Genomic DNA, 12,627 nt, shown 5'->3' on the forward strand with positions numbered 1-12,627 from the left:
AAGGATAATATGTTAAAAAACAAAAGTCTTATTTAAAACTTACCCTGAGACTAAAAACAGAAAAGATAGCACAGGGCAATATTTATTCACTGAACATACTCTTTGGTCTGGTTCTGTGTTTAAACATGCATCCTTCCCTCTTCCACTCTCTCCCTTCTCTCCCAAAGCAGGACTGAGCATCTTCTGCATGTCAGGCTTGTGCTGGGTATAGGGTTACAAAGAAGAATAAAGCAGTTTCTGTCCTCGAATGAGAAGCATAATTGGAATCTTCAGGAATCATCATTTGACAGCTCAAACATCAGAGAGCTGGGGGGAGAAGTGTCTCTGTCACACCCACAATCTTTGGGTTCTCAGAAGGCTTTTAGCCCCACCCATGATGTCTCCCAGTCATAAGAGCTGTTGAGTAGGGATTACAGCCTGCCTTATACAACTATACTGGGATATCTTATGGAACTTCATCAGTTTTTTGAATCCAGTCTGAGCTTCAGAATGGGGACAGTATCTAATTTAACTATATTTAGGAGGCAATAGGGAATCTCTTACAATTATTAAATATGATTAAAAGGTGAAATTAGGACTCTGACTCCAGGCTATGTGGTCTTCAAGTCATTTTCATTAGGTTCTGACATATTCTGAACTCCACCAATGACCAACTGTTACTTCTGAACATCCGAAGAACAATGTGGTGAGTAATGGTTTAGAATTAGGTGAAGGAAATCCTACTGCAGATAAGGAATGTGCATCTTAAGGGAAATAAGGACACCCCCTAAAATCACCATGACCTATAAGTAAATAAATTGTATAGCCCCTGGAACATAATACGTGATCAATAAAAGTTATTGTTAAGGGAAAGATCTATCAAAATGATGTATAGCTTTCAGGGGACAGCTTTGGAGAATACTATAAAAAATATCCCTATCCCAGTGTTACGTGGCTCAGTCAGAGGAGGATGTTAAGTGTCTCCTTATTCCCACAAAAGGTCAGAGTTTGTATATGGGAGGGATAGCAAGAGATTACGGTTTCAATTTTCTGACTTTTATTTTCAGGTATGAATATATCTGGTTGCCTTGTTTCTCTTGGCCCTTCCATTCCTGGTATTAATTCCAAATACCAGATCTGGGGACTCTGCTTCTCCTCACTACTTTTCTTTCTTTTCTTCCTTCCTTCCTTCCTTCCTTCCTTCCTTCCTTCCTTCCTTCCTTCCTTCCTTCCTTCCTTCCTTCCTTCTTTCTTCCTTTCCTTCCCTTTCCCTTTCCCTTTTTCTTCCTTCCTTCCTTCCTTCCTTCCTTCCTTCCTTCCTTCCTTCCTTCCTTCCTTCCTTCCTTCCTTCCTTCCTTTCTGGCTTGGGCGAAAAAAGAGAGGGGCACTTTACCTAGGAATCTGAGAGGGAGCAGGTCAGTGGTAAAGGGGATTGGCAGGAGAAAGGCCAAGAGTGAGGGCGGGGAAGTGAATAATTACAAATTCTTTAAGGATCCAAACCTGGAAAATGACTTTTTTCTCTACTCTGGAGCATTTGTCCCTGATGTGCCTTTGGGCAGGTGCTGGATTTCTTTAGCAAATTGTGTTAATTTTGGATTTGTGAGGTGGGGCTTAAAAACTGTTGAGGTCCAGGTGGAGCATCTAAAGAAACACATTTCTTTATTTTAGATTATGTAATTCAAGTAATTCTGCTTGTTCTTACAGTGATAGACAAAAAATAGAGACTACTTCCTAGGTGTTTATGTCTTCCAGTTCTACTCCTGTTTTTATTTCCATCCCAACTATTTGGCTTTGTTTAGGTTTTAATATGATAAATGACCCCAACACATTTTAGGAAGTGGCAGGTAAATATGATTTAGTAAGAATAATTTTTATTTTGTGTGTATATGCTGATAAATTGTGCGGTGCCATAACTACCATGAAAGTTAAACAGGTTTACTGTGAGGAAACACAACTAAGATTATATGGTAATCACTTAGTCAATGTTCTAGTTGCTCAGGCAAAAAACTTAGTCACTCTTGCCTCCTTCCTTTTCCCCATGGCATTCAATCCAGCAGCAATGCCTGAGGCTTTAACCCCCCAAATCTCTCAAATCAATCTTTTCTCAGCACCTCCATCAAAACCATCCCTGTCCAGACCTTGAAAGGAAGCTTCGATTTGCAACCACCTCCTAACTTGTTTCCCTTGTTCTATCCTGCCTCCTCCCTGTTTTCAACACTTTTAAATGGTCCTTTTAAAACCTAAATGATAACTGTATCATTTTCCCACCTATTTCATTTCACTTGTAATAAAAACCAAAGACCTTATTATGGACCACAAGACAATGGCTATCACTCTAGGTTCCTTTGAGCTATCTAGTTACCACTCCCCAGTTCAATCCTTGTTCCTTGCTACTCATTAAATATGACAGCATGCATCTACCTTGGAACTTTAGTATTTCACACTTTCCCCACAAATGCTTGCTGGGCTTGGTCCTTCACCTAAATATAATTTCCATAATGCCTTCCATGATCATCTGTTATAACCATACTCTTCTCTCCATCCTTCCCCAAACCACCAAGCCTACTTTATTTATTTTTTATTTATTCGTAGAGACACACAGAGAGAGAGAGAGAGGCAGAGACACAGGCAGAGGGAGAAGCAGGCTCCATACAGGAAGCCTGACGTGGGACTCCATCCCGGGTCTCCAGGATCACACCCCAGGCTGCAGGTGGCACTAAACCGCTGTGCCACCGGGGCTGCCCCCAAGCCTACTTTAAATTTCTCCATAGCCCTTATCAGTGCTTCACTATATTTATTGTTAGTCTCTTCACTAACAATGTTTATAGAGGACTTTTTCATTGATTTATCCCCAGAACCTAGATCAGCACCTGATATACAGTATATTTCAACAAATGTTTGCTGACTAAACACTAAGATCATAATCCTGGTTGGTCTTTTACATAGGTGAAGGAAATGGCACTAACCCATATCATTGGAGGCTCAAAAGTTATTTACTCCTCTCTTTTTGCTTACCCACCTGTTTTCCCCAAATCTTATTAATATGGGTTGGCATTCCACATTTTAAAGGAAGAATTAAAATATACTAGTTAGCCATGTTTACTCTTCAGGAAGGAGATGTGGCCCTCTGTTAAGACAGCCATGGACATCTGTACAGGTTGTGAGCTGCACACAATGGTTGACTGAGGGGGCATTAGTGAAAGCCTGCCAGTTTTAGCTAGGTAAGTTCTAACTTGGGGTTGCAATGCCCTGGAATTCATCCCAAAGGACTTTTCTGCTTTTCACAAAGGAACTAATGTGACCAGATTGAAGTGTGGAGGTGAAGAAGACAGGCTGGGCATTTAGGGTTAGGTTTTGACTTTTTACTAAAAAGGCTTTTATTTCTTTGACATTGTTGGCTTCTTTTATTTGTTACATATATGCATGATACATTTTAAGAAAGGAAAAAGTATATGAGACATCATTGACCTATGACATAATTTAGCTTAAAATATAATAAATGGATCAAAAGCAGAGCCTTCCCTAACAATTAATCTGTTGGATAATTCCCATTGTCTTCTAGATCTATTTTCTACACTCTGCACCCTGTTCTGTGCCCTGTGTAGTTCATCAATGTGAACTGTATCAATAAGCTTCCTTTTTTCTAGTGTCCAGTTGGATTCATCCAAGGGAAAGCCCCAGTAGGATACCAGAAGGAAGAAGTATGATTTTTGGTTATCTATTTTCTTGATTCCAAAGTCAAAGTTTTTCTTAAAGTCGCCCTCTCTACACATCTTTTTCCCTTTGGATCCTGATAACTGCTCTTTCATACAAGGAACTGCATGCACTATGTCATCTCTACACCTTACTTACACCTTTGTTCCTAGTCCCATCACTAAATCTTTTTGGGCTATCTTTGAAAGTGCCATGTGTTTCCTGCTAGAGCTCTGACTGATACACATTTCATAAAAAGAAAACTACAAGGAGATTGTAAAGAAGGAGCAGAAGCATGGGGTCAGAGATAGGTCAGAAATCGGATCCTGGAGGATACCAAGATAAACTAACCTTCCAAGACATGGACTTTTGGAATTAGAGACTGCATTTGTTTAGCCCATGTCCTTCATTTTATCATCTGAGGGAAACTGAGACTGAGAGAGATTTAATGACCTTCCTCAAGGTCATGAGATCAGTTAGTAGCAGAGTCACAATTTGTATTCAGATCTGAAACATAAACTATTTACTCTGTCATAGTCAACTTATTACTCTGTCATAGTCAACAATTTTTCTTAGGGCCAGCCATGGGAAAAAATATGCCATTTTGTACACAGAAGTGCTGACCTCTTTCTTTTTCTAATGCATTAAAAGATATGAATATATACATAGTCTGTTCCTGGGATTGTACGCACTCATATCATACCCAGTAGGATAGATAAAATCTTTCTCCAATTGTGGCTATGGTAATTGTTCCTTTTCCTAGCCACATGATTTTTTAATTCTGGTTTGCTGACTCATTTCCTGTGTTTCATATTGTTCTTTTCTATGATGCTTTCTCACATCATGGGGTTTTACATTAATTAAAGAATATTCTTATTTGCATAATGGTTAATGATTAGAAGTTCGGATTTTAAATAAAGAGCTATCTCTAATGACTACTGCTATAGATTCAGTTATGTTTCTTCTAAATTGCCCAGGCTTTGAGGTTTTTCAAAAACATTGGTACTTGCTTTTCCATATCTATGAAGTGGTAATAATAATAATGTCTAATCAGTCTGGATTGAGATTTAAATTAGATAATACATATAGAACTCTTAGAACAGTACCTGGCATATAGCACAGCATCCACTAATGTTGATTACTACTGCTTTCCTAAGTAGTAAGGTGACACTCCATGCTACAAATTTCAGATCTATGTTTTCATTTCTCTCTTCTTGATTTTGGGATGTGTGTATATGGGAAGAGGGGATGAGACTTTACTCTGCCTTTTGGCTGGAAAAGCAGTTTCAATCAGCAAAATGATCCAGGCTTTGGACAAGTATAATTTTCATGATGTTCCTCTTGTAATACTATTGAATAGAGGGCTCATAATGAGTGCTATCATGAGTGTTCTGGGATTTTCCATTTTAGACATTTTAGTCTGGTATGCTGCATCTACTTAAGGGATTCAGTTTAGCTCCATGAATATTTACTGAGCAAATACTATTGACTACGTGCTATAGAAATAATGGTGATTCAAACAACACCCTCACCCCAGACAGCTTATAGTCTTCTGGGGGTATTTTGCTCTTGGCCACATCTTCGTTCAAACACGTGAACCAGGAGACCACATCAGTCTAGCATGAATAACTAGTAGTGCCAGGTCATCACTGGGTTTGGCCTCAAATCAGCAACCTGTCCTCATCTGATCCCATATGGTTCCTAATCACATTAGTGGGAATTTTGAGACTATATTTGAGAAGAATTGTATTTACTCTTTGCATTCTTCCTAAGTTTAAGCACATGTTCTAGGAAATTTGATGCTTATTTGCTCTTCCTCAGGCTTAGACATACAGTCTAAGACACACTGCTGTGGAATTGGTAAGCACACTTGAGACACATTGTTCCTCAGAATGTGGTAAGGGTCCAGAAAAAATTTCTTAATTATCAGATCTACAAGGAACCCATGGGGATTTTCTGGCAGCCAAATTCTAGAATCTAGCTTAAACCATACATTTTATTGATGAAGTTATATTGACAAAAGTTATGATTGATGACTGAAAGAGGCTCTGTGACATCCCAAAAGTCACCCAGCTGGTTGTGTTTTAGGCAATAGTAAGAGTTGAGTCTCCTTTTAATGCTGTTTCCTGAAATTGTGGGGTATCTGGTTATTTCAGTTTTCAACTTTTGTGATGCTATGAGCTATTATTATATCTATCTAGGAGGTCTCAGCATTGGCAATTTGATACACTTATAAAGTACTGGGAAAATGACTCAATTTGCCATGAAGATATGTGACTATTATTGCTTCTTAGGCAGTTCCTTCCCCTTATTAGGGTTCAGAAATGCAAAAAGCATCCATTGCTCAGATGCACTGTGTGATGGTACTTGGCAATTAGTTCTTTTAAGTTCTATGTCATTGTCCTAGGTCTCTCCATAAAGTCTTGCTCTTGGTGGGAGAGGAAGGTAGTGGGAGTTAAGAACAGTTAGCATGTGAAGAACTACTTGTTTGGAAATGAACATTCAAAGAAGGTAAGATAGAACTGTTGCTTGTTTTATATTTTGCCAACTACATATAGACCCAAATGAAATTATAACCCAATAGAACCTATAGAGTTTTTTGTTTTTGTTTTTTTTTTTTAACAAGAAAAGAACCTTCGAGATCATTGAGTCAAAAGCTTGGAGAAAGGAGGCTAACTGAAAAGCATCCCCTTAGGAAGATGAGATGCTAATTTTTAGAGGCACTCAGCAGTTAGAAAATCAATTTTTCTTAACATTGAGAATTATTGAGTGGCTGGAAAAGCATCTTACTCTATGAAATATAGTCACTGTTTAGTGCCTTTCCATTTTATTTACTATTTAAAGCACACAACAGCTAGTTAACCAACTACTTATAAAATATATTTAATGTTTAGAGGCACTCAGTGTGGTTATAAAATGATTTTAAGGGTATACAAATATGGTACGTTAACCACATTTCATGAACTATGGTTCCCTCTGGAAAAACAAAAACATTTTCCCTGGCATCCTGCGGCATCTCATCCTGAAGTTTGTAAATGACCCATACTGCTCAAACCGGCTGCTTCACTGGCTTTTGATGCCAGCCACTTTAGAGCACACACCAGAAAGATCAATATAACCCCTACATAAGTGATAGAGCACTGTGCACTCAAAGGCTGTTAGACTCTCCGATAAAGAATGGTTTGACAGACGCAGTGAAATTAAGCAGCATGCACAAAACCCCAGTAAAGAGGTTGTAGGGCTGCAGTGTTCTTTCTGTGTTTGGTGGATTAACGGGTGCCCTGTGACACAGATGCACAGAGATGAGACTTGGTCCCTGCCACTTGTATGCATTAGTTTATGGCCTATGAAAACATAGGGAGAGTCTAACAAAGTATGGGGAAAAAATGGAACCTTTTTTCAAAGGAACCTGCTACAGAGAATTATGACAAGTGATACATACAGGGGCCCAGCATAAACTTAACAGTGAGAAAATATTCAACCATATTTATTTTAAGGCAATATCCCTGAAAACACTCTATATCACAATGTGTTAATCTCCCTTTTTCATTATTGAAACTCCATGACATTGATTCTTGAAGAAATGTGATGGAAATGTTGCTTTTGATTTCCCGTACATGTAATAAAGTTGAATGTGTGATGCTGTTCACTTTGTCTTGTTTACTGTGCCATCCTACAGCATGTATCCTGACAGAAGGGCTTCTAACCCAAGATGATAACCACACATAAGCTGGGGGAAGGATGCAAAGACAGAGATTGAGAGCAGGCTGGTGTAAATCCATACTTTGTCTCATCACATAGGGCGCAGGATTTCTAGCAAGAGTAATCACTAGTAAAATTCTAACCAAGTATAGTTGATAGGGAAGTATACCAATTTTTTAACCAAACGATAAAAGAATTTATAAATTATGAAAGGAGATAGTACTAGAGAATAAAACATTACACAAGAAAATTGCGAGAGATGGTTTAGTGAGGACTCTAGCTTACACTGCAATATGCTTCAGTTCTCTGAGACATTTTAAAATGTGCTAGACCAGACTTCTGGTTCTTGGTCCAGCATAGAAGGAGGGAGTTTACAAGTCATCATGCCATTCTAACAAGCAAGAAACTAAACAACCTTAAAATCAACAAATCATCTTACATTTGTCAGAGAATTGAGGCCACACGACAAACCACTATTCCCAGAATTGGAAAGACAGGCAGACACAAAGAATCATCACTTACTGGAGCAGAAACCCATAGCAGGAACCTCTGCAGAAACCAATACTAGTTTAGGAAAACACAAGCTATCATTGATTAATTACTAAAAACTCAATATGGACAAATCTAAAAGCTAAAAACTCCAGAGGAGCCCAGTTTCAGGGGAGACCGCACTTTTGTGAGTTTTACCTCCATGAGCCCTATCAGGGTGTTACAATGAATATGACAGAAAAATCCTCTCATGCTTCTGGCAAGGAGAAAGGGAAAGTAGTAATATTGAAATATGCCCACATCATTCTGTCCACAATGAGGCCTGCCTTCAAGAGAAACTACTTTACTAGATTCTGATCTACTGGGTCTTTTTCAGAGTCTAACCAAGTGGCAGAAGGGAAATATCCAATTCCAGCTCTCTCTAGTCATTATATCCCATCTAAGGTGGGGGAAAACTGAAAAGCATTTATAAATGTCACAGTCCAGAGGCTCAGGCTCACTAAAAGTTTAGTCATAGAACTATAGAATGGCTTCCTTCCTCCATTACACCCTCCCAAATGTATCACTAAAGGCTATTTTATCACAGTTCCTTTTACCCAGTATGTTATGTCCAGCTTTTAACAAAAAATTACAAGGGATACTAAAAGGGGAAAAACACAAAGACAGAACCAGCATTAGAACTAGACTCAGATATTTGGCAGGGATGTTGGAACTCTTAGACCAGGAATAAAATAAATATAATTAATATACTAAGGGCTCTAAAGGAAAAAACAGACAACATGTAAGAACAGATGGGTAATATAGGCAGAGAAATGGAAATTTTAAGAATGAATGAATAAAAAAATTATAGGAATAAAAAATACTGTAACCAAAATGAAGAATGCCTTTAATAGGCTCATTAGTAGAGCTTGAGGATATGTCAACAGAAATTCCAGAACTAAAACAAAAGAGATAAAAGACTGGGAAAAAAACTGTAGCAGAATATCCAAGAACTGTGGGCAACTACAGAAGGTTTAATATAAGCCTAATCGGAATACCAGAGGAGTAGAAAGAAAGCAACAAAAGAGCCATATTTGGAGTCATAGAGACTGAGAATTTCCTCATATTAACGTTAGACTTGAAACCACAGATCGAGGAAGCACAGAGAACATCAAGCAACATAAATTAAAAAAAAACAAAAACAAAAAACTACAGTTAAACATATTCATATTTAAACTACAGAAAATCAAAGATACAGAAAAAAGTCTTGAAAGAAGCCAGAGACAACACCTTACCTATAGAGGAGTGAGGGTCAGAATTATATCAAATTTTTCTTCAGAAATCATGCAACCGAGAATAGAGTGAAGTGAAATATATAAAGTATTGGGAGGATAACAGCCAAAACAAACAAACAAACAAACAAACAAAAAACAAAACCAAAAACCAAAACAACAACAACAAAAAATCTGTATTCTTTAAAATTTATCTTTCAAAGTGAAGGAGACATACTTTCTCAAACAAAAGCTGAGAGAATTTATTGCCAGTAGACTTACTTTGCAGGAAATGTTAAGGAAGTTCTCCAGAGCAAAGGAAAATGATACATTGGAAAATCAATATAAAGAAGAGCATAAGAAAAGGAATAAATGAAAATAAAATTTAAAAATTTATTATTTTATTCATAATTGACTAAACAGATAACAATTTATATCAAATATCAAAATAGTAATAGCAACAATGTGCTTGACATGTAGTTAACCTTTCACTATCCAAGAAGAGGTATAGTGTTATCTGAAAGTAAACATAGATAAATTGTAATCCTGAAAACACTAGAGCAGCCACTTAAAAAAGTATAAAATAAAAAACCAGAAGTAATATTAATAATATGCTAAGAAAAGAAAAAAATAGAAGTCACAAAATATGCAATTAAAAGCAAAAACAAAAAACAAAAAAAGAGTAGAACACAGAAACAGGAACAAAGAATGAGTGATAAATGGAAAAGTCATAAATATGGGACTTCTTTTCAACATTATATATTGGAAGCTAATGTAATAAAACAAGAAAAAGAAATAGAACGTATACTATAAAAAAGTAATAGAAATGTTTAGTAAATGTTAGTAAAAAGTAATAGAATGTTCCTTCCTTGGGAAGGAAGAAATAAAACTATAGTTAGTAGCAGATGACATGACTGTCTACATAGAAAATCTACATACAATCAACAAAAATATTCCTGGAAGCAATAGTGATTATAATGAGGTTTTAAATGCTTACAAGGTAAACATACAAAAGCCAACTGCTTTTCTATATACCAGCAATGAATAACTGGGATATGAAGTAAAAAAAAAAAAAAAAAGCAATGCCATTTAATTAGCATCCATCAAAATGAAATAGGTATAAATCTAATAAAATATATACAAGAAGAAAATATGTATAGAAGGAAAACCACAAAATCCTGCTGAAAGAAATCAAAGAACAAAATAAATGGAGAGATATTACATGTTCATGGATAAAAAGACTCAGTATTGTCAAGATGTTAATTTTCCCAACTTGATCTATAAATTCAGTGCAATTCCAATGAAAATTCCAGAAGGCTATTTGTGGGTATTGACAAAATGATTCTAAAGTTTATATGGAGGAGCAAAAGTCCCAGAATCACCAAAACATAAAATGAATCCAGGCACAGACTTTACATTCACAAATAAAAGCTCAAATATATTAACTCACAGACCTAAATGTAAATTGTAAAACTAAATAAACAACAAAACAAATTTAAAAACCTCAAAAAGTGCTCGCTTCGGCAGCACATATACTAAAATTGGAACGATACAGAGAAGATTAGCATGGCCCCTGCGCAAGGATGACACGCAAATTCGTGAAGCGTTCCATATAAAAAATAAAATAAAATAAATAAAAACCTCAAAAAATGGGGGGGGGGGGAAACTCCTAGAAAGTAACACAGTAGAGAATATAGATGACCTTGGGTTTGGTGGGAACTTATTACATACAAGACAAGAGGCATGATCATTGAAACAACTGGTAAACTGGACTTCATTAAAATTAAACTTCATCAAAACTTCTCTGCAAAAGCTCTCAGAATAAGACAAGCCATAGACTGAGAGAAAATATCTCTAAAAGACATATCTGTTAGATACTGTCATCCAAAATACACAAGAAACCATTAAGAGTCAACAAGAAAACAATTGATTAATAATGAACAAAAGATCAGAACAGATACCTCACCAAAGAAGGTCTACAGATGGCAAATAAGCATATGAAAAGATGTTTAATATCATATTATTACGAAACTGCAGATTGAAACAACAAAATACTACTACATACCTATTAAAATGGTGAGTATCCAAAACACTGACACATCAAGTGATGGCAAGGGTGTGGAGCGACAGGAACTCTCATTCATTGCTGTTGGGGATGCAAAATGGTACAACCACTTTGGAAGACAATTTGGCAGTTTCCTACAAACCTAAATGTACTCTTACAACTTGACCTAGCAGTCACATTCTTTGAAATTTACCCAAAGGAGCTGAAAACCTGTATCCACACAGAAACCTGCACCTGTATATTTAAAGCAGCTTTATTTATAATTGCCCAAACTTGGAAGCGATTAAGATGTCCTTTAGTAGGTGAATGGATAAAAAATGATACACCCCAACACTGAAATAGTATTAGACAATAAAAAGAAATAGGTATTAAGCTATGAAAAGACAAGAAAGAATCTTCAGCGCATATTAAGTGAAAAAGCCAATCTGCAAATGCTACTTACTGTATGATTCCAACTTACAACATTCTAGAAGAGGCAAAAGTATGAAGACAGTTATAGGTAGGTGGTTGCCAGGGGTTGGGGAAGGGGCTGGTATGAAGACACAGAGCAGAGAGGAATTGTAGGGCAGTGAAACTTCTGTATGATACTATAATGGTGAATATATGTCATTATGCATCTGTCAAAACCCATAGAGTATACGACACCAAGAGCGAACCAAGTGTAAAAAATGGACTTTGGGCATTAATGATGTGTCTGTGTAGTTTCATAAAAGGTAACAACTGTACCACCTTGGTGTGGGATGCTGATGGTGTGGGACGCCGTGTATGGGAACACTTTCCTCTCAATTTTGCTATGAATTTAAAATTTCCCTAAAAAGAAAGTCTATTTTTAAAATTTGTGCTAGGCATTTGATGAGTTTGAGAGCAGAGATTATGTTTCAAACAGAAAAAAAAAAAAATCCTGTGTTAGTGAATGGAATGCTTTTTTTTTTTTTTAAAGAATAAATGTTATGTTGAAACACAAATGGATTTAATTAAAGAATATGCAAGACAAGTTATGGTAAAAGCTTTGGGGATTAAATTCTATAAATGTATGTAAAACTAGTGTTAATAGAAATGGTTTAGTAAATGTTAAGGATCAAAATTTTTCCTTTTTTTTGGCGGGGGGCAAGGTCTATGGAGAATACTGTTTGAAGATACATTCAGATAAGGCTTAATTGTGTGTGTGTGCGCGTTTTTTTTTTTTTTTTAAGATTATATTTACTTATTCATGAGAGAGATAGGCAGAGGTAGAAGCAGGCTCCATGCAGGGAGCCTGATGCGGGACTTGATCCCAGGTCTCCAGGGTCACGCCCTGGGTCAAAGGCAGGTGCCAAACAGCCGAGGCCCCCAGGGATCCCCCTGTGTGTGCTTTTTTATTGAGAGTTCATTTCTGCACAAATGCTAAGAGGAGAATGGGGTGGTGGTTTGAGTTTTTGCCCTCTCACCAAGAAATGGGGTAAAGGCTCT

At 36.8% G+C, this 12,627-nt stretch overlaps 1 non-coding gene across 1 annotated transcript; it reads left to right on the forward strand.

The window, feature by feature from the left end:
* The first annotated feature begins 10,624 nt into the window (after positions 1 to 10,624).
* Positions 10,625 to 10,731, forward strand: LOC112922624 (U6 spliceosomal RNA). The gene has a single exon (XR_003235503.1). It is a non-coding gene; the product is annotated as a U6 spliceosomal RNA (small nuclear RNA).
* The last annotated feature ends 1,896 nt before the right edge of the window (positions 10,732 to 12,627 follow it).

The sequence above is a fragment of the Vulpes vulpes genome, chromosome 16 (assembly GCF_048418805.1).
Source record: "Vulpes vulpes isolate BD-2025 chromosome 16, VulVul3, whole genome shotgun sequence".
Lineage (NCBI taxonomy): Eukaryota > Metazoa > Chordata > Mammalia > Carnivora > Canidae > Vulpes > Vulpes vulpes.